Genomic DNA, 20,146 nt, shown 5'->3' on the forward strand with positions numbered 1-20,146 from the left:
TTTCCCTCCCACTTCAAACCCCATTCCATACACAAAAGAAACTCACACAGACCTTTCTTTGTCTCTTCTCTTTTCTCTTTTCATCCCCTTTCTCCCAATCAAGTCCTAAGTTTGGTGTTGGAGCAAAACTTTTGTTTTTCTTACATTTCTTTGCAACACTCTATTACTTTCTCAGAACCTTCAAACACTCTTTCTCTAACCAATGGCACCACCAAAATTCTCAGCTTCAAAGAAAAGAAAGACCAAAGAGCCAACTTCTAGTTCCTCAAGCTCAACCTTCAATGAATACAAATTCCTCTCCACATTCAACCAAAACCAATTCTATGGTTGGGTGAGTGAGAGGGAGATCATCCCAGAGGTTGGTTTTCAACTGGGAAGGAATGAGCACACTGAAATTAACATTGAGATAAACAACAGGGGCTGGGCATTCTTCTGTAACCCACCAAAGAAAGTGGTGGAAGGCTTGGTAAGGGAATTTTATGCCAACGCCGTGCTACAGCCAGGGCAAGCTTATGGGTACATTAGCTATGTGAGGGGGAAATCTATTGACTATAGTCCCTCTAACATAGAAAGGGTGCTGATGGTGAAGAGGACAAACTCCACTTGGAGTTATGAGGAGAGAATGAAGCAATTAGACCAGGATTTGATGAAATCCTGAATGAAATTTGTGTACTAAATTTGTAGTAGATCAATGAAAAAGATGGGAAACCTAACTAGCTGAGAAGAAGGGACTTGAGCCCCCAAGCTAGAGGGTGGCTGGACTTTGTGAGAAGATCTTTGATCCCTACATCTAACACCTTATAGGTGACCAAGGAGAGAGCTGTGCTCATATACAGCATTATGAAGGGAGAAAATGTAAATGTTAGGGAGTTGATTGCCAACAACATCAACAAAATACTGAAGAGCACTAATAAAAGCACAAGGTTGGCATTCCCCAGCATCATACACGAGCTATGTGATTAAGCTGGAGTTGAGAAAGTTATTGATGAGGTGCTGGTGAAGCAAGACAAGCCTATAACTGCCAAGAAAATGGCCAAGGTGTTGACTGTCAACCCACTTTAGAGGGCCAGGGAGCATAGAGCCCATGCACATGTGCCACAACAATAACAACAAGAAGAAGGAAGGAGCAGCAAGAGCAGTTCGACTGGGGAGAGGTGCGAAGTGCAATCGACAAAGTAATAGAGTAGAACAAATGGCAACAGAGGAACCTTGCTGAGTTCAGGTATCTTTATGATGCCCGGACCATTTCAAGGAGGCAATATGATATCAACACACAAGCGAAGCTGAATCACTTGTGTAATGCTGTGGCCGCTCTTAACCCCGGATACCCAACATTCATATAAGGACTGGAGGAATTGAGTGCTAGACAAGAAGAGATCCTAGCTAAGCACAAGGAGGATGAAAGAAATTATATTGTAAGGCTAGGATTCTGGAAGCCCAAGGACAAGAAAGCACAAGACGGATCCTCCCAAAAGGGTGAAGGTGCCTCCTCCCCCTCCAAGAAGAAAGACAAAGGCAAAGGACCAATTAATTGAAGCTGAAGCTGCACAAGGTTGTTAAGTCCCATGGTTGACATTTCCTAAGTGGGATAATTGAGCTGGCGTGCCACGCCTGATCATGCAAGTGGCGTGCCCAAGTGAGATATGTGAGCTGGCGTGCCACGCCTTCGACACCAAGTGGCACGCCGAGCTTTAGTTTGGGTATTCTTTGTGTATTGGCATGCCACGCCTGGACATTCAAGTGACACACCTTAGTGGGACTCTTGAGCTGGCGTGCCACGCCTTCGACACCAAGTGGCATGCCCAACTTTTGCTTTGCCTTCTTGTTCATTGGCGTGCCACGCCTGGTTGCTCAAGTGGCATGCCCATATCTCATTAGCCTTCAACCCCTTCTCGGATTCTTGTACCAGCATGCCACGTCATGTTGCTCAAGTGGCACGCCCATTCAATTGTGGGTCTCAGAGGCTTGGCGTGCCACACCTTGATCCTCAAGTGGCACGACCAAGTAAATTCTGGAACTGGTGTGCCACGCCTTCGATACAAAGTGGCACGCCCCAGTGATGACTCTTCTAGGTAATGAATTGGCGTGCCACGCCCAGCTTCTGGCGTGGCACGCCCCTTTGATATTCTTCATTGTTGCTCTCTGGAATGTTGTACCAGCGTGCCATGCCCAGCTTCTGGCGTGCCACACCAATACATTTTTGTGGCGTTTGTTCCAAGTGGCACGCCTGCTTCACACGCCCCACTTGTTTTGTTGTTTTCTTCCCATTTTTGATGTCTTTTTCACCTAAAATTTAACACAAACTCATTTCAAAGCAATGTACTATGATATTCATCAATTAAGGCATGAATTGAAATGATCAAATGAGATTATGCCTCTTTTATGGTCTTTTTTATGCAAAAAAGGGTAGATGATGTAAGTCATCAAGTTACCATAATTGTATGCTACGTTTGTGCTGTCGCTGCTGCAGGGAGACCTTGGAATTGCTAGAATTGCAACTGTAAGCCATCTTCGATGATGTGGCTATCGTAGGAATGGTCGGAATTGTTGTCACTACTGCGAAATAAGAATAAAAGAGAGTTTTTCGCGTAGTTGAGTCGCGATTGAGGTAAGGGTTTTTACTTAAATTTATGTTATTTCAAGAAATTGTCAAAAATCGATATCATTGTGAAGAATATATATTTAGTGAGTGTGTGAGTCTTATGAATTAAATTGGACTGTTTTGAAGAAATGGATTAAAATTGATAACGGATTAAAAAGGAATTAAATGTTCCAATAATAAAATTAATTAGTAATATTGCTTGAAACCTCTTGGTGGGTGGATTAGGATCTGAACAACTTGTTTACTGTCCTAATGTGTGAAAATTTAATAACTTACAGATAATTAAAGTTAACAAGCCAAGAATATTCATGATGAGAATGGTTGGGTATTTGAAATGGTTGAGAAGGATTTGAGAGTGGTTTGACTCAGATGGAACTCTTAAAGGGTGAAAATATCTGAATTTTACGGGAGATTTTGCCAAAATTTTTATAACAGTTTGAACGAAATTAGAATAATAAAGAACATAAGAATTATTGTTTCTTATATAAAAATTAGATATGTTTGTGGAGTTTAATTTGATTAATACTGATTAAGGGGTCATGTTTTTGGGAATTTTTAGTGAATTTAAGGTAATGGGTGATTAAAATAAGCTTAACATGGGGTTGCGGTTAGTTTGATAACTTTGTTAAATCACACGAGCTTTATTTGATTGAATTAACTTGTGAAGTTGTTTGGTAGATTAACTTATTTGAATTGATTAATAATAAAAAGTATCTATAAGTAATTAAAGTTAATTTGAAAAAGAAATGTAATTGATTAAAGATTTAAAAAGTTAATTAATTATCAACTTAAGAGTTATGGAAATATAAAGTGTGAATATGAGGTTTATGGTATAATAGATTGACTCAAACTAAAGTTTCTGGTGATGATTGTTAAAAGATAGATTTTTTGGACATTGAGTGATTGATTATTATGTTAGGTTACTTTAGTATGGCTAATTGGCTATGTCCAAGAGAATGGAGGATCTGAGTTGATATTGTATTTAAGGTTGGGAAATAGTAGAATATATGGTATGAGGTTGGTTGAATTTTAGAGAACTTTTAATGGTGGTTATGTATATATTTTAGGGGAGGTTATTTTAAAATTTTTTCTAAGATTATAAGCAGGAGTACATAGCACAAATTTTAATAAGTTTTAAATATTAAATCCCTAAAAGTCTTGATTTTGTGATTTCTTTTCGAGTTGTGACTTTGGTTGGTATTTATGTTATGTTAGAGTTATTTAAATTAAGAATTTTGGTACAAATTGAGAAATAAAGATCTTATTGAAATTGAGAAATGTGACTTTGATTGAGATTCTTGTGGTAATATAATAATTGAGATTAAGGTTTTGGTGAGACTTGAAGAATAAAGATTTTTTTTACGTTTTTAAAATTTTGCGAAATACTAAATAATTAATTAACAACTAATAAATAAATTAAATGAGATAAAAAAGATTAGAGATTTAATATTTATAATTTGGAGAAATAAAAATATTTAGGGTGTGAATTCAAACCCTTATCTTAAAGGTTTTGGCCCAAAATTGGGCCAACGGGTTAAAACAAGTGAGTCAGGTCCAAGTGGGCCCAAGCCCCATATATATACCCACACTTAACACACATTTCAGCACTTCCTCTCCCATTTTATGAGTGAGATTTGAAATTGAGAGAAGAGAAAAGAGAGGAAAGAAAACCTTAACCATCCTCACCTTCAATCCATCATAACTTTTGCTACGAAATTCCAATTGACGAGTCGTTTATGGCCACACAAAGTTTGTCTCCTCCTCTTTAATTCTATTCAAATAGTTTTGTGAGTAATTCCAAATTTTAGCTCCAGTTTCTCATTCAAAGCTGAAATCTTATTTTTGATTTGGGTATTAAGGATTTTTGGTGATTTTGATGTTATAGGGATTTTCTAAGATATGTTCTTAGTGGTATCCATCACTAATTTCAGTGGGTAAAAGGTAAGGAACTCTTTTTTCCTCTTGGTTCATGAATTTATGAAAATTCTATTTTTTAATATTGTGCCAAATTATATAATATACTGTTAGATTGAGTAATTAGGAGCTTTGTTTGGTAAAATTTTGGAAAGAAAAGCCTGAAAGCTTGGAATTGTGACATTAAGGGACGGGTAATAGTTTTGAGTAGGCATTATGTAAGATTATGTGAAAATCTAGGTTACTTGCCCCTAGGATAAGTTGAATGAAATTGATTGTTGATATGCTTGAATAATGGTTAGTATGAGTATTGAGTTAGTTGACATGTTTTGGCATGAACTTGAGTGAAAATAATGAGTTTTTAATGAATTAAGAAGGGCTATGTGATATTGTTGCAAATGGATATTGGGATATATGTTGGTGCTATGTTGCATTAAAACAAATATGTTTGTTGAAGTTTTAATTGAGAATTAGATGTATGAATATTGGGATTTCTAAAAATTGGTTCGGAGGTCGTGATAGGGTGAGAAAATCCCCTATGTGGTAATTGAGGTAAGTGGTGTGATATGTTGTATGAGAATGTGATATTTGATGATGATTAGTTGTGAATTTTATTTGTATGAGTGTGTATGTTAAGGTTGTCTTGAGAAATTGATTGAACAGGTGTTAAATGATTAGAAAAGGTAGAGAATTGATAAATGTATATTGAGGGAGCTTAGAAGTGGTATTCGAATGGTTTTGAACTGAATTGGAATTGGAATTTGTGAAAATGGTTATGCAAAAAGTTTTGGGTAAAAATGGATTTTTGATGAAATTTGACTGGCCATAGCTTGGACTTTGGACCTCTAAATTCTGTGGAATTCGTTTTAAATAAAAATTGGATTTGTCTATTTTATGACATTCGAAAAAAAGGCAGAAAATGATTTTTAACGAAAAAATTACGAACGTTTGAAAATCTGGTTTCAAAACTAAATTATGCAAAAGTTGCAGAAAATTGAGGTCATGGTATGCATGGCCCATGCATATGTAGGATGGGTGAAACAAAACTGCAATAATTTCATGCAAGTTTCATGCGCACGCACAAAAATGGTGTTGCGCGTGCGCACAAGGCATGCGTACCATGCATACGCAGGATGTGTGAAACGGAAATGCAATAATTTCGTGCAAGTTTCATGAGCACGAACAAAAATGGTGTTGCGCGTGCGCACGAGGCATGCGTACACACAACCCGTATTCCATAACTGAATATTTTTTGTGCACGTGCCATGCGCACGCACAAAAGGAAACTCACGCGTAAGCATGAGGCTTGCGTACATATGAATGTCCGGTTTTGCTAAAAATGTGATTTTTAGCTGTTTTGCCTATTGCATTCTACTTTTTTCCTTCTGTAATCTCTATTTGAGATCCGATAACTATTTTTTATGATTTGGAACGAATCTTATGCCTCTAAACTATTTTTTTAACGTTTCAAACTTTTATAAATCCTATAATGAGTACAGAGGGTAATGAGAATGAGATGATATGATTGAATGACGAGATTAAGTTAATTTGAGAGGATAATGAGAATGAGATGATATGATTGAATAACAACATTGATTTGATTCAAGAGAATAGCGAGAAAGAGATGATATGATTGAATAACGAGATTGAGTTTATTCCAGAGGATAATGAGAATGAGATGTTATGTTTGAATGATGAGATTGAGTTGATACGAGTGAATGAATAGAATGAGTTACTATGATTGAATGATGAGGCTGAGTTGATATGATTGAGTAATGAGAATGAGTTTATATGATTATATGATGAGAATGAGTTGATATGATTGGATTATGAGAATGAGTTTGGTCGATATTTGAGCTTCTAGAGTAGATGCAGGGATTGTGATTTTGTCTTGCTTGCTCCCTGTTGGTATTTGAGCTTCCAGAGTGGATGCAATGATTGTGGTATTGTCTTGCTTACTCCCGGTTGGTATTTGAGCTTGTTGGTTGGAGGTGAAGACGGTGGTTTCATCCCGCTCACGGAGAGGCAAGTTGAGGATGAAGGATTCCCTCTCTCGTGTTTTGAGGGATGTGGGGAAGGTGGTAGGCACTCATCCCCCGATTTATTTTTTCGTATTCTCGTTAATTGTGCTTTAAAGGATGTGGGGAAGGTGGTAGGGCACTAATTTTCTCGATATTTGAAAGTGGTAGGGTACTAATTTCCCCAATATTTTTCCACACATTCACTCTCTGTCTGTATGGTGGTAAGACACTAATCCCCTGATAAGATCCCCTTGGTGTTTGTTTCCAGAAGAAGGTGATTGGGCACACTCTCGCAATTATAGACCTCCTGGATATGCGCAATAGAGAGACAATATCCGGGTTAGCTATCGGATGTGTCGGGTTCTGGCAGATTAACCGACATGTGAGCTCATTGCCAGTAGAACAGACATACATCATTTGCATTTGAGTATATTGTTTGGGTGTGTATCTTGTATTTAGCTTTCCTTATTAAATAAATGTATCTATATGTTAATTGAACTAATTGCTTTACATGTTATCACTATTTGTGAATTTTTTGTATTGTCTTATATATGTTTGCACAACTGAGAGATCCCTTATGCTGGTGGTGGTGATGTTGAGGGTTGTTCTTGATGATATGTGGTGATTGAGGTTTGTGAAAAAACTGAGAATAAATTGATAACATTGAAACTAAGCTTTGATATTGAATTATTAAAAATTGAGAAATTACGATATTAAGTTAGATGATGGCTTGTATCAGGAAGAACTTAGATTTAAAGATCACTAATATAGTTGAGATTTAGTTTATCTACTTTGATCGGAGTAATAAGAACCATAGGCTTGAACTTTGTATGAATGGAGATTAGGATTGCCTAGCGGGATCATGTGGTTTTACCTAGTTTCTATTTGGAATTATTGTCCTGCTGAGAACCTTGTAAGGGATGAGTTCTCACCCGTTTTGAGAATTATTACTTTTCAGATGCAGGTCCCGACGCTTTTCAGTGTGCCAGGAGGTTTATTTGGAAGGACAACGAAGAAGACCTTTTATTCTGCTTTAATTTTAGACTCTCTTCTTTTGGAAACTCTTATATTATGCACTTGTTTTGAAGACTTGCCTTTAGAGGCTTATGATGTATTTTGGAGAGATAGGTTATGTATATCCAACTGTTTTACTGTTGTAACTCTAGCTGGCCTAATCATGGTGGGCTGAGACAAGTAGATACTTATATATATATATATATACTCTTATCCTTTCTTCAAGCTTTTGATCATCTATGTTTTCTGACGCGCTTATGTTTACCATCGAGTGTGAATGATTGCCAAATTATCTTGCTTTGAAGTTTTAAATATTTTCAAAGGTATAAGATTTCTTTCTATACATAAGTATTATATACAACTTGAGTCGTAGCACCAAACCATAATCGAATTATGACTTGAGTATAAGAAAATGAATGGTAAGGTGTTACAACCATGGTTCTAAAAATTGGATCGAACCAGCCGGTTGAATCGGTTCAACCAGGAACAGGCAGTAATAGTGGTCTGGTCTGGTGCTTATAACTGCTGGGCAAAAAAACCATTGTAAACTGCTGAATTGGTTGAGAACCGGTCGGTTGGACCGGACTGGTAACCGGCTGGTTCATAGAAAATGACGCCGTTTTGTTTATTTGTAAAAAAAATAAAACACAGAACCATTCGCGAACAACCATCCTTTCTTCCCCCAATCATTTGTGCATACCCTGGCCTATCTGAAGCAAAGGAAAACCCTAGCAGTTCATTGCACCGCCTTCCCTAGGTCCTCAGCGCCTCTGCTTCTTCCTCTTCCCCCTGTCCCTGTCCAGAACCCAGGTAGCTCGGCACGTCGTCCCCATCTTCGTTGGCTTGGAGCAGCTCGCTATTGGATTGCTGCTTGTCGGTTGTAAGAACCGGAATTTTCACGAATAAAATCATTCAAATTCCCAAATTAAATTCTAGAAAGTTAGGATGAGAATTTCGGGATTTAAATATGATTTTTGGACTCAAAAGGTCCTTTTGAGTCAGAAAATGTGTTTTCTGCGAAAAACTGTGAAAAACTGTGAACCGATAGACGAACTGGTAAAACCGGTCAAGTCTGGTGAGTGCTGCGCGAGAAGCAGTGAAAATAGCCAAAAACCTTAGAAAAATACTAGAGATGGAAAACCGGGCATTAATTTTAAAGGTTTGTCCCGAAGTTGGGCCAAATGGGCTAAAAATGCTAATAAGTTGAACTGGGCCAAAGTTGGGCCCAAGTCCAACATATAGAAGGGTTCATTAATAATGAACCCAAACACTCATAACACACTCAAACACACACACACTCAGCTGAAGAGAAGGGGAAGAAGAGAAACACTTGAGCACTATTCACTTCAATCTTTCTAAGCTAATATCTTGAGCTACGGTGCTCCGATTTACGTGCCGTCGTGGCTTCGCGTTCTTTGTGATAAGCTCTACAAAACCCATGTAAAAACGGGTAAGGAAAGTTCGAAATCTACCTAGTTCCTCTCCTCTAAATTTTGGGTTTTTAGGGCTTTGGGTTAAATGAGTTTTTGTGATTTTGGATGTTTAGGTTTGCTCTAATCCTTGCTTAACATTGGGTTTTTGCTATCGAATCTGTTGGAAAAGGTAAGAGCCACTAAACCCTTGTGATATTATGTTTAAGTGGAACCCTAGGTTGATTTTGTGGTGATTTATATGTGTATAGCTTGATTATTGTGAGTTTGGAGCTTGTTGGTGTTTGTGGGAGTTACATTGGTGGTTGGAATTTGGTTGAAAATTCATTTGGTTTAAAAAGGGAATCGGCCAAGGTATGGTTTCGGTTTTCTCTATGTAGTATATAATATTCATGGACACTTAGGCTAGTAACCCATAGGATAGGATTGGATTTGAATGGTTGATGAGTTGTTGGATGCTATTGTATGATGATGTATGATGAAATGATGATTTTTTAGTTTGATATTGATAATTGATAGTGGTATGATGAGGATGAATGATTTGTGAAAAGTTGGGGAGTGAATTATGTTGATACATGTGATATTGATGTTAATTGATTGGGAATATATTAATGAGGTTTGATTATATGTGATATATTAATGTGGAGATTGAGGATGAGGAAAGTTGGAGAAATATATTGTAAGCTTGGTGCAATATGCCATAGAGTTTCAATTTTGATGAGAATTGGTGTTTGGAATGGTTTAATTTGGTTTTGGTTGTGGTTTATAAAGAAATTGAGGAAATTGTGATTTTGGGTAAAAGTTGAATTTTGGTGAACTTTGTCTGATCATAACTTTTTCTTCAGTTTTCAAAATTGGTTGAAATTTGTTTAAAATTAAAAATCTTTGAAAACCCTTTCAATCTATATAAAGTTTGTGAAATTTGGAATTTTGTAGAGGAAGTTATGATCATTCAAAGATGGTGTTGAAAATCTGAAATTCTGCAAAATTACAGAATTTTTATGTTTCCTGGTGTGTGCGCACGCACACTCTGCGAAAATTGTGACCTGTGCACATGCACAGACCTGTGCGTCCACACATGCAGAGGCAGGCAGTCTTCTTGTAGCGTTGGCACAGCTTGTGCGTGTGCAAACCAATGAAAAATTACAACCTGTGCGTACGCACAGGCCTATGTGAATGCACACGTTGGGGAGGCCAGTTTGTTGGGGGCGCTGGCACAGGTTGTGCGAGTGAACAGACCTTTTGTGTTTTGACACCTGTGTGTACGCACAGTTTTAAAAATTTTCTAGGTGTGCGCACGCACACCCCTGTGCAGACGCACGCCCTGTTTCTTAAATTTTGCTTTGTTTTCAACTATTCCACCTTCCTGACAAGGTTGCAAGCTTCTATAATACCTTTTTAAGACTTTTGGGCATATTTGTGGGTAATCAAATATAGGAAAAGATTTAAGGGTTTTAGACGCTATTATTTGGGAATTTAGAAAACGGAGAACTAGGCTTCTGGCGTACTGAAGGTGGTTCAATATTATGTGATGAATGGTTGATGGATGAGATGAGGATTAGGGAACTGTTGAGTTTGGAACTGAAATGTGAATGATTAGTGAATTGAAAAGAGTTGAAGACTTTGAATTAAGTGAAGGATCCATCTTTTACTAAAAATGTTTTTGAAAATCACTGCACTACTTTTTTATTGAGATTATGAGACGCTATGTGCCCGGCAGGGGCCGAGGATGGATCCCGCCTGTCGAGGTAGCGGCGGCAGCGTAAGGGCAGTGGTTCATCCCGTGTGTGTTTAGATGTGAGGTCGGTGGCAATAGATCCCGCTCGCATCCCTTCAGATCATCAGAGCGTACAGGCGCAAAATGCTGGATAGTGAACCTAGACAGTAAAAACAGCTTATACAAGTTTTGTTCTCTCAGATACAAGCCTCAAGGCGAAACAAAATACAAAAGTGAGAGACATAGTTTAAAATAAATCAAAAGATCCAAAAGGAGTATCCAGATTCTCCGCTTCTGTCACTAACCAGACAACTTACTATGGTGGGTTATGACCTACATCTGAAAACAACAACAGAAATATGGTATGAGAATCGGAGGTTCTCAGTATGGTAACAGTGCCCAGTGATGTAGGATATAAAACCCTGGGACGGCAAAGGAAATCCTAGACTCCATATCCATAACAAGAATTCAAGCTTAAAGCGTTCTAAACCAAATAAGCATAATAGGTAAAACCTTAACAAAACTTAAAACCATAGCACCATAAAAGGGTAATCTATCTTAGGGGATTTCTAATCTAATCAAACACCGCTGTCCCACAGCCTTCACCAACCGATCCTCCATGCGATCCCATCGCCACCGCTATCCGAACCTCCTCAATCCCAGTAAAAGCACAAGTATATACAATACAAGTAAAACACAAGTAGAATCATATATAGCAAATAATACAAATAGCAATTAGACATATTATACAGATTGGGAAAACAATATCAAGTCGGCAAAGTATACAAACAGGTAGAAAATGCATATGATGAATGCCTGCCCTACTGGCTGTGATATCACATTGTCGGTTTAACTGCCAACCCGACACATCTCCATGGAGATGTTGCCCTTTGGATTCATGGTGTGGGAACCCCCGACATATAGTGCTCGGATCACTATCTAGGGTTTTGTGCCTGTACACTCTGATGATCCAAAGGGATGCGAGTGGGATCTATTGCCACCGACCTCACATCTAAGCGCACGTAGGACGAACCACCGCCCTTACGCCGCCGCCGCTACCTCGACAGGCGGGATCCAACCTCGGCCCCTGCTGGGCGCATAGCGTCTCATAATCTCAATAAAAAAGTAGTGCAGTGGTTTTCAAAAACATTTTTAGTACTAGATGGATCCATCACTTCATTCAGAGTCCTCGACTCTTTTCAATCCACTAATCATTCACATTTCAGTTCTGAACTCAACAGTTCCTTAATCCTCATCTCATCCATCAACCATTAATCAAATAATATTGAACCACCTTCAGTACGCCAGAAGCATAGTCCTTCATTTTCTAAATTCCCAAATAATAGCGTCTAAAATCCTTAAATCTTTTCCTATATTTGAGTATCCAAAAATATGCCCAAAAGTCTTAAAAAGGTGTTATAAAAGCTTGCAACCTCAGCGGGAAGGTGAAATAGTTGAAAACAAAGCAAAATTTGAGAAACGGGGCGTGTGCATCCACACAGGGGTGTGTGTGCGCACGCCCAGGAAATTTTTAAAAGTGTGGGTACACACAGGGATGTGCGTACGCACAGGTGTCAAAACTCAAAAGGTCTGTTCATTCGCACAACCTGTGCCAACGCCCCCAACAGACTGGCCTCCCAACGTGTGCGTTCGCATAGGTCTGTGCGTACGCACAGGTTGCAATTTCCAATTGGTGTGTGCGCGCACAAGCTATGCCAGTGCTGCAAGCAGACTGCCTGCCTCTACGTGTGCGGATGCACAGGTCTGTGCGTGCGCACAGGTCACAATTTTCGCAGAGTGTGCGTGCGCACACGCCAGAAAACATAAAAAATCTGTAACTTTGCCGAATTTCAAATTTTCAACACCATCTTTGAATGATCATAACTTCCTCTACAAAATTTCAAATTTCACAAACTTTATATCAATTGAAAGGGTTTTCAAATATCTTTAATTCTAAACAAATTTCAACCAATTTTGAAAACCAAGGCAAAAGTTATGATTAGACAAAGTTCACCAAACTTCAACTATTACCCAAAATCACAATTTCCTCAATTTCTTTATAAACCACAACCAAAACCAAATTAATCCATTCCAAACACCAATTCTCATCAAAATTAACACTCTATGGCATATTGCACCAAGCTTACCACATATATCTCCACCTTTCCTCATCCTCAATCTCCACATTAATATATTACATATAATCAAACCTCATTAATGTATTCCCAGTCAATTAACATTAATATCACATTTATCAACATAATTCACTCCCCAACTTTTCACAGATCGTTCATTCTCATCATACCACTATCAATTATCAATATCAAACTCAAAAATCTTCATTTCATCATATATCATCATATAATAGCATCCAACAACTCATCAACCATTCAAATCCAATCCTATCCTATGGGTCATTAGCCTAAGTGTCCATGAATTTTATATACTACATAGAAAAAATCGAAACCATACCTTGGCCGATTCCCTTTATGAACCAAATGAGCTTTCAACGAAACTTCAACCACCAATGTAACTCCCACAAGCACCAACAAGCTCCAAACTCACAATAATCAAGCTATACACATATAAATCACCACAAAATCAACCTAGGGTTCCATTTAAACATAATATCACAAGGGTTTAGTGGCTCTTACCTTTTCCAACAGATTTGATAGCAAAAATCCAATGCTAAGCAAGGATTAGAGAAAACCTAAATATCCAAAACCACAAAAACTCATTTACCCCAAATCCCTAAAAACCAAAATTTAGAGGAGAGAAACTGGGAAGATTTTGAACTTTCCTTACCAGTTTCTTACATGGATTTTGTAGAGCTCTTCACAAAGAATGCGTAGATGCTAACGGCACGCAAATCGGAGCACCGTAGCTCAAGATATTAGCTTGGAAAGATTGAAGTGAATAGTGCTCAAGGGTTTCTCTTCTTCCCCTTCTCTTCAGCTGAGTGTGTGTATGTTTGGGTGTGTTATGAGTGTTTGGGTTCATTAATGAACCCGTATATATGTTGGACTTGGGCCCAACTTGGGCCCGGTTCAACCCGTTAGCATTTTTAGCCCGTTTGGCCCAACTTCGGGCCAAACTTTTAAAATTAACACCCGGTTTTCCATCTCTAATATTTTTCTAAGGTTTTCGGATGTTTTCACAGCTTCTCGCACAGCACCGAGTAGACTTGAACCGGTTTAACCAGTTTGACTGCCAATTTGTGGTTTTTCACGGTTTTTTGCAAAAAATACATTTTCTGACTCGGAAGGACCTACTGAGTCCGAAAATCTTATTTAAATCCCCAAATTCTCATTCTAACTTTTTGGAATTTAATTTGAGCATTTAAATTATTTTATTCGTGAAAATTCTGGTTTTTAACAAAATCTTCAACCACCCCTACTACTTGTTTTTGAGTTTTGTCAGCCAATCTGATAATTACATCAGTAGGAGTTAGTTCATTGATTTGAAGCTTCTTCATGAGGAAGAGAGGCATTAGGTTGATGCTTGCTCCTAAGTCACAAAGCCCTTTGTCAATCATTGTTTCTCCTATGGCACAAGGAATATGGAAACTCCCTGGATCCTCCTTCTTTGTGGGTGGCCCTGGTTGAATGAGAGCACTAAAATCTCTGTTCATCGTGATTGTTTGTCCACCCTTCAATGGACTTTCTCTGGCTAGTAGCACCTTTATATACTTGATGTAGAAAGGCATCCGTTGGAGGGCTTTAATGAATGGTATATTTACATCTAGAGATGCAAACATATCAAGAAACCTTGAGTACATTCTCCCTGCTACACCACCTTTAAGCCTGTGGGGAAAAGGTGCATATGGGTTCAATACCTCCTTCTTCTTTAGCTCTTCCTTGGATGTAAGCTGAGTTGCACAGCTTCCTTCCTCCTGGCTTTCCTTTTGGTTATTGTGGAGGTGTTCTACTCCATTCATACTCCCCTCATCACTTGTGGTTATCATTTTGCATTCTTCCCATCTCACTTTCTTTGTTTCTCCTCTTGGATTCTTCTCTGTATCACTGGGGAATCCATCAGTGGGTTTGGAAATTTGTTGAGATAGGTACCCTACTTGGGACTCCAATCTCTTGATGTTTTCTCCTTGGTTCTTGATATTAGTTCGCACTTCTTCCTTAAACACTTTGTTGTCTTGGACTTCTCTGTATATGTTTTCAAGTAGATCCTCAATCTTTGAAAGCCTATCATCTATTAATGATGGTGGGTTGAGATTAGGTGGTTGAGGAGAAGGTTGGTTAGATGGATGTTGGTAATATCTCTGTGAGGTGTTTTGATGAGTAGCATTGTTGTTGGAATTAAAGTTGGGGCGTCTCTGATCTTACCCTTGGTCTTGTTGATTTCCCCATCCAAAGTTGGGGTGATTTCTCCATCCAGAGTTGTAAGTTTTGGAGTATGGATCATGGACTTGTCTAGGTGAGTTTCCCACATAGTTGGCTTGCTCCTAGTCCCCTTCTTCTCCTATGTTTACTCCTTCTTGAGCTGGTGATGAGGTGATGGCTGCTGCAACTTGGTTCTCTTCCACCTTCTTGGTAAGATCTGCTAGCTGCTTGGTGATCATCTTGTTTTGGGCTAACAGTGCATCCATGTGGTTCAGCTCCATTACTCCTCTAGTGTTACTTCTTTCGGAGGCATAGAAGTAGTCATTCTCAGCAACTGTTTCAATGACATGTATGGCTTCTTCAATGGTTTTCTTCTTGTTTAAAGACCTTCCTGATGAATGATCCACAGCCTTCTTTGACTCATAGGAAAGACCTTCATAGAAGATGTGAAGTTGAACCCACTCATTAAACATCTCTGGTGGGTATCTCTTTGTCAAGTCTTTAAATCTCTCCCATGCTTCATAAAGTGTCTCACCATCTTGTTGTCTAAAGGTCTGCACCTCAGTTCTTAGCCAATTGATCCTTTGAGGAGGATAAAATCTTGCTAAAAACTTGTTCACCACTTCTTCCCAATTAGTTAAGCTTTCCTTTGGGAAGGATTCAAGCCATTTGAATGCCTTGTCCCTTAGTGAAAAAGGAAACAAGAGCAACCCATAGACATCCGGGTGGACTCCATTGGACTTCACTGTGTCACAAATCCTCAAGAAGGTGGTCAAGTGTTGATTAGGATCTTCTTGAGCACCTCCTCCAAATGAACAATTATTCTGCACAAGGGTGATGAGCTGAGGTTTTAGCTCAAAATTGTTGGCATGTATGGTGGGCTTCTGAATGCTGCTTCCACAGTTTCCTGGATTAGGATTGATATAGGATCCTAAGACCCTCCTTTCTTGCCCAGCCCGGTTTGCATGGCCTTCTCTGGCATGATTATGAGCTTCTTCTTCATGATTGTTCTCCAAATTCTCCTCCATGTTGGGTTCAAAGTACTCTTCCTCTTCCTCAGCACCAATAATCCTTTTTCCTCTTGCCTCCTTTCTTAATCTCCAAAGGGTTCTTTCAGGTTCTGAACCAAAGGATGTTGAAACTCCTTCTCTTTTCCCTGTCATACAACAAATAGATTGTACAACAGGAGGTATAGTGAAGATTATTCTTGTTAGAGTAATTGTTAGTGTGAGTGATGCAATTTATCAAACAGTTAGTAGGTTAGTGAGCTGGATTATGATCAACTAAGAAAAAGAGAACAGAAAATAGAGAGGGTATAGGGGATGAGGAAGAAATTAAAAATGAACTAAGGTAAATTGACTAAATAAATAAAACGAATAACGAAATAAAAAAAATGCTCAATCTAGTGATCTTCTGACTTAATCATTGTTGAATCAAAATCAATCCCCGCCAACGGTGCCATAAACTTGATGCAAGAAAACTTGTCTCTCAACAAATTTTCCTTCGGCAAGTATACCGAATTGTCGTCAAGTAAAACTCACAATAGAGTGAGGTCGAATCCCACAGGGATTGATTGGTCAAGCAACTTTAGTTAGAAGAATATGCTAGTTAAGCTAAATAGAATTGAGATTGAGATGCAGAAATTTAAATAACTAGAAAGTAAATAACAGAGATTAAAGTGCAGAATCTTAAATGGGGAGTTGGGGTAATGAGCAGGAAATTAAATGGTAGAAAGTAAATAGAATGGGTAAGATCAGAAATGGGGAGATCATTGGGTTTAGGAGATGTTGCATTCTCTGGATCAAGTTCATTCTCATCTCTTCCTCAATCAATGCATTCATTAATCTCCTTTGCAATCTTAAGTGATTGGATCCCAATTCCTTGGCAATCCAATCTCTCTAAGCTTGAACAATTGCCCAATTCCTTGATTTAATTGCTCATGGGAAGAGATGAAAGTGTGGTCACTGATTATACCACATGTATTTCCAAATCAAAGTGTTGGGAGGATTAAATGTCACAATATCCATCCAAACCCCAAATTGGTCCAACATGAGAAAGCATTTCTAGCATGATTTCTTCATCCCTTTTCCAAGGTTCAAAGGAGATCCAATTATGGAGAGTTTCTTTTCCAAGACAACTAACCAATTGAATTAAGATTGAAAGCTTTCTAGTAAGATCAAGAGAAAATAAAGAAGTAGAAGAATGAAAACTATAATTGATCCATCAAATTACAACAGAGCTCTCTAACCCAATGAAAGGGGTTTAGTTGTTCATAGCTCTAGGAATGAAAAATGGCAGAAAAGAAGAATCCATCCTAGAAGTACAGAAAAGTAAATATGCAGAGAGTAGTTCCCAAAAGTGCTAAGCTTCTCTTTAATTCAAAACTACTCCTATATATACTATTCTTCATGCTCTTCTAGTGAGTTCTTCAAGTCTTGGATGTGGGCTCTGGACCTTGAGTTAAAGCAATTCTCATCTTTAGTGGGCCCAGATTGCAGAGAAATATGAATTAGGCTTAGGCATTTAGTGAGATTAACGTTGAGTAACATTTTGGGTGTGAGAACGTTAGTGGCATTCACTTTTTCCACTAACGTTCCACCCTTATATACCCACGTTAATTCCAACGTTAGTAATCTTAACGTGAATACTAACGTTTCTTACTCAATCCTTGGCCAACATTAATGGGACTCACTTTTCCCATAAACGTTGGCTTGTGCCCCTTTTTGCAAACATTAATGGGAATCACTTTTCCCATTAACGTTGCTTGCCTCTTGCCCCTACGTTAGATCTCATGTTAGCTTGGCTAACGTAGCTCTTAACATGGGTATCTATCACCTTCGAGAGCGTTAGTGACACTCACCTTTGTCACTAACGCTCCAATTGCCTTAAGTCCGTACGTTAGAACCCACGTTAACTAAGTTAACGTGGCTCTTAACGTAGTAATGAAGCCATCTCCCAACGTTAGTGACAAAAGTGAGTATCACTAACGTTGGTTCTTTGAATTCAACTCCAAGTTAACTTTCACGTTAACAATCTTAACGTGAGAGTTAACGTAGGTAATGCTAATGATCCAACGTTAGTGACAAAAGTGAGTCTCACTAACGTTGGCGTTGTTGATCCTCTTCCACGTTAGAGTTCATGTTAACTAAGTTAACGTGACTCTTAACGTGGGGCATTGCCTAGTTTCCCAACGTTAGTGGTGTTCACTTTTACCACTAACGTTGAGGAGAAACGTTGTTGGAGTTCATGTTTCTCATTAATGTGGAGTCTTCTTTTTCTTCTACGTTAAGTACCACGTTAACTTAGTTAACATGGCTCTTAACGTAAGCTATGAATGGCTTCGCAGGCGTTATTGGTGATCACTTTTCTCATTAACGTTGCAAGCTCTTTGCCATTCCACGTTAGTAGTCACGTTAACTAAGTTAACGTGAATGCTAACATGGTTCTTCCATGCTTCATTTGTCCTGAAATAAAGCAATTAAAGTGCATCAAAGCTCTAGCCAAAGTCATGAGATTATGCATCATCAAGTTATCATGCAATTCTGACAAAAATCTCATGAAATCATGAAAAATTCACAATAGTTGCTTAAATGAAGGTGTAAGTGTATTTTCACCCAAAACTTGCCTTATTCACTAGGAAAATGCATGAAACTACCCTAAAACAGTAAAGAAAAGGTCAGTGAAACTGGCCTAGATGCCCTGGCATCATTTTCTTGCTGTTTATTTCTTCAAGCAATTTTGCTTTTCTGTTTGGCTACTGAGTTGAATCTCTTCATCTCATAGCCCTCTGATTTACTTTAACTTGCATTTCCTTGTTCAATTCTGAATCCCAGCACCCAAATCCTTTTATTCTTTATGCAATTTACATTTCTCAGCAATTTAGATTCAGCATTTTACATTTCTTGCACTTTAAGTTTCTACAATTTACTTTTCTTGCAATTTAAGTTTCAGCTCTTTTACTTTCTTGCACTTCAAGTTTCTGTAATTTTACTTCTCCTGCACTTTAGTTTTCAGTCAATTTACATTTTGCACTTTAGTTTACTTGCAATTTCACTTCTGTTGATCAAAATCACTCAAATCACTAAATATTCGCTTAACTAAATTCATCACCTAACTAAAGTTGCTCAATCCATCAATTCCTGTGGGATCGACCTCACACTTGTGAGTTATTACTACTTGATGCGACCCGGTACACTTGCCAGTGAGTTTGTGTGGAATCGTTTTTTCCCTTATTAAGTTTTTGGCGCCGTTGCCGGGTATTGATTTAGATTGACAATGATTAAGTAAGGCGATAATCTAGATTAAGCATTTTCTTTTTCTTTTTACTAAGCACACTAACTGTTTGAATTTTTGTTTAAACTAACTTTAATATAACTCTAGCAATAGAGTGGATTGTATTTCTTGGTTCCTGGTTTTGTGTGTATGACATAAGCAAGGAGAGAGGTCTCCACCTCTGGTGACATTGATGAGAGAACTCTTCAAAAATTGAGAAGAGAGTCCAGAGGAAAGGGAGTCATTGGTGGAGAGGAATCAGAGGAAGAAAACCAGGAGATGGAAGGAAATGCTCTTAATCCACAAGAGGGAGTGGCTAACAACAATGGCCAGCCTCAAAGGAGGGTTCTAGCCTCCTATACTTTCCTAATCCAAGGCACTGTGGGAGCAACATTCTAACTCCAAATGTCAATGCAAACAACTTTGAATTAAAGCCTCAACTCATCACATTGGTGTAAAACAACTGTTTTTATGGAGGATGTCCCTTGGAAGATCCAAACCAACACCTATCCACCTTTCTGATGTGACACAGTAAAAACCAATGGTGTGCATCCTGACATTTACAAGCTGTTGCTCTTTCCATTTTCCCTGAGAGACAAGGCTGCTCAATGGTTGGAGTCATTTCCAAGAGAAAGCATCAACAATTGGGAAGATCTAGTGAACAAGTTCTTAGCCAAGTTCTATCTTCCCCAAAGGATCATCAGACTCAAAATAGAGGTCCAAACATTCACTCAGATGGATGGAAAGTCATTGTATGATGCCTGGGAGAGATTCAAAGCTCTAATCAAAAAGTGCCCACCAGAAATGTTTAATGAATGGGATCGACTCCAAAACTTCTA

This window comes from Arachis hypogaea, chromosome 7 (genome assembly GCF_003086295.3).
Source record: "Arachis hypogaea cultivar Tifrunner chromosome 7, arahy.Tifrunner.gnm2.J5K5, whole genome shotgun sequence".
Taxonomy (NCBI): Eukaryota; Viridiplantae; Streptophyta; class Magnoliopsida; order Fabales; family Fabaceae; genus Arachis; species Arachis hypogaea.